The sequence below is a fragment of the Rousettus aegyptiacus genome, unplaced genomic scaffold (assembly GCF_014176215.1).
Source record: "Rousettus aegyptiacus isolate mRouAeg1 unplaced genomic scaffold, mRouAeg1.p scaffold_m13_p_2, whole genome shotgun sequence".
Lineage (NCBI taxonomy): Eukaryota > Metazoa > Chordata > Mammalia > Chiroptera > Pteropodidae > Rousettus > Rousettus aegyptiacus.
This window is the reverse complement of record NW_023416295.1, coordinates 111,571,382-111,574,914: the sequence shown is the minus strand read 5'-3', so window position 1 is coordinate 111,574,914 and position 3,533 is coordinate 111,571,382.

The window sequence follows — 3,533 nt, the reverse complement described above, 5'->3', positions numbered from 1 at the left end:
TATTATATAAAGGGTCTGATATGGTGACTAGCATAGAGAAAGTGCAGGATAAAAAGAGAATTTTTGTCTGGTCCTCTCTAAAATCTTTTCTGGTCTCGTACCTTCAAGTTAAAGTCAGAATAAAATTAATTATTACTATTCTCCAAGTTCAGCTTTTTAATTTCATTTTGTTTTATTTTATTATTTTATTTTAAAGTTTATTGGAGTAACATTGGTTAATACAATTATATAATTTTTAGGTGTACATTATCATTTGACATCTGTATATTCTATTGTGTGTTTACCACCCCAAGTCCAGTTTCCTTTGGCTACCATATATTTGATCCCCTTTACCCACTTCACCCTCCCCCTAATCCCCTATATTTGACCCCCTTTAACCATCTACCTACTCCATCCTCCCCAGCTCTTACCCTCTGGCAACCTCTAGTCTATACTCCATGTCCATGAATCTCTGTTTGTTTGTCCTGTTCATTTGTTGTTTTTAGGTTTACATTCTACATATAACTGATATCATGTGATTTTCAACATAATAAAGGTCATATATGACAAACCCTCAGCCAACATTATATTTAATGGTGAAAAACTAAAAACTTTCCCTCTAATATCAGGAACAAGGCAAGGCTGTTTACTATCACCACTGTTATTCAATATAACATTGGCAGTCCTAGTGAGTCCAATCAAGCAAGAGAAAGATATAAAAGGCATCCAAATAGGAAACGAAGAAGTCAAACTGTCACTATTTGTGGATGACCTGATTCTCTATAGAGAAAACCCTAAAGACTGCACAAGAACACTACTAGAAACAATAAGCAAATACAGTAAAGTCTCTGGATACAAAATCAATGTTCAAAAATTTATAGCATTCCTATATTCTGATAATGAAGTATCAGAAAAAGAAATGGAAAAAATAATTCCTTTTGCAATTGCAACAAAAAGAATAAAATACCTATGAATAAATTTAATGAAACATGCGAAGGACCTATGTAATGAAAACTACAAGACCCTATTAAAAGAAATCAAAGAAGATACAAAGAAATAGAAAGATATTCTGTATTCTTGGATTGGAAGGATCAACATAGTTAAAACAACCTTATTATCTAAAGCATTATACAGATTTAATGCAATCCCCATCAAAGTCCCAGGTTTATTTTATTTTATTTTTTTAGTCTCAGAAAAGGAAGTCCTAATATTGGAGATCAAGAGTAGCTCATGACGAGAATGAAGTAGTTCTTGACTCTGACTCATTATTTTAGCCACTTCTGTTCAACAGGAGATAAATTTTGAGCCCAAAGAGTTAATATTATCAGGTATTCTTCATTTTTCACAAGTCCATGCTGAATGTCCAGTAGAGACTGAATCAGAAAGAAAAGTTCCAATAATCCAAGACTGAGCCAGGCCAGGTTATTTTAAGTTTATATCTGGCCTTCCAAAGGGGCAGGGCAAGGCACAAATAAAAGAAAGCTCAAGCCACAGGCAGTCATGATTACATATTTCCCCAAACTAGACTCAGGCAATTTTAGTATAGTGAAGTGGCATAGATTGGTTTTTGATAACTTCAAATAGTGAAGGGGTATTTGAGTATTTTCAGGAAAACAAGTCAGAGGTGGTAAATAGTGATATACTGCAGGAATGATTCATTATAAAATAGTACCACTCCCAATTTCTATCATTAGCATCCTGGGGAAACTTCTGAATTATTCAAGGACTTGGTCTTAATTATCGTTTGATTTTATTTTCTCTTTATAATCTCATTCTTATTGTTTTGTATATGCTTATTTTGTTTTTAATAATTTTTAATATTCCATGCTTAATATGGTTCATATAGCAGCTGAGCTCTTCAGAGGAAAGATTATGTCAGTCCCACAAGTAACATAACTAGTTATGAGGGTTCCTGGTTATTCTGCTTCCAGTCATATTTTTATGTTCTGCTCAATAAAAGGAGTGAAGGAGGGAGTTCAGAGAAAGGCAAGGGATATCCACTCCTATAAACTGTTTAGCTGCTGATCTTTCCATTTGCTTTAACTTTGTTAAAAATTATGATGTAGACTTTTTAATATTTTTTTAACTAAAATTTTTCTTATATCAAAGTACTACATTTACATTGTTTAGAGAGTCAAATAATTCTTTAAGGCTAATTATGAAAAGCATCAGTCCCTGCCAATGACACTTCCTACCTTCCACATTTCCCATTACTGAGAGGCAAACACTTTAACTTATTATTAGATATTTTTGTTAGTGGTGTTCTATATCTGGATACCTTTAAATAGCTTGGATGTATTGCTGTTTCTTGATTTTCCAGTTTTAGATATTACATGCTGCTTTTCCACTATGGATAGTGATGATTTAGCTCTCTTTCACTCCTTTCCCTGTCCTCTCCAATATACACTTTTCATCCATCCATTCTCCCATCCTATTAATAAGGTTTTATTGTACTGTATTAAAAAATTTCTTTGGCTTCATATTCATCAGTTAAATGTAGAGTTTGGTACATTTTGACAATCTATACTCAATCAATATATGAACCAATTCAATTATACCAAAACATTTCTTGTGCTCCTTTGCAGGGTGTCATGGTACATTTTTTTCATCCTTTTACTTTTAACCTAGTTTTACATTTAAAATGGATTCTTGTACATAACATATAGTTTTGTCCTTTTCCCCCCCTACAGATTGGTAATCTCCGATTGTTCACTGAAGTGTTTAGACAATTTTCACTTAAGGTAATTATCTGATTGAGTTTAAGTCCACCATTACGCTATTGGTTTTCTACTTGCTCATTTAATCATTATTCGCTTTTCATATTTTTTGGCATTGATTGAATTTTTTTAGTATTCCATTTTATTTCCAGTATTGGCTTATTTACCCTACTACCATCTTTTAAAATATTTCAAGAGTTCTTTATCTATTTATAAATATTCTTTTTTTTAATACCATCCTGTTGTGTCATGAATGCATTTATTTTTTAAATCTCTGTGAATATATTAATACATTTTTGAGGTTTTCTTCCCCCAGCACAACTTCCCCAATTTGCTTTTTTTTTGTTTTGTCTCTGTCTTTCCTGACAGAGACTTTCCTCAATTGTTTGATAACATAGCCTGGGGGGATTCCGTAGTATGTGACCTTTTGGATAGTGACCGACCAACCAAATTGAATCCTCTACTTTGGGAATTTTTAAAATAAAACACAGCAAAAGTAGTGGCAGTGGTAGAGGGAGAACAAAATTGAACAGGTGCTGAAACCAAGGGAAGCAGTGTCACAAGAATGAGGTAATAGCTGATGACTGCATTTCAGGGGATGACAAACTGGGTCAGTGGCATCATTGATGTCTGTTGTTTTTTCTGAATGGGGATGAATGACTTACCAGGTTCATGAGGTCAAACTGAGTGGCTTCTGAAATACTTTCCTGGGTCTTCCATTTCCTTGTGCATCCTTCCAATCTGTCCCGCTATCTTATTGCCTAAAGGCCCTTAGCACATACGCATAATAGAAGGTTTAATTATCATAAACAATTAATATAAAGTTTAAAATCTTCA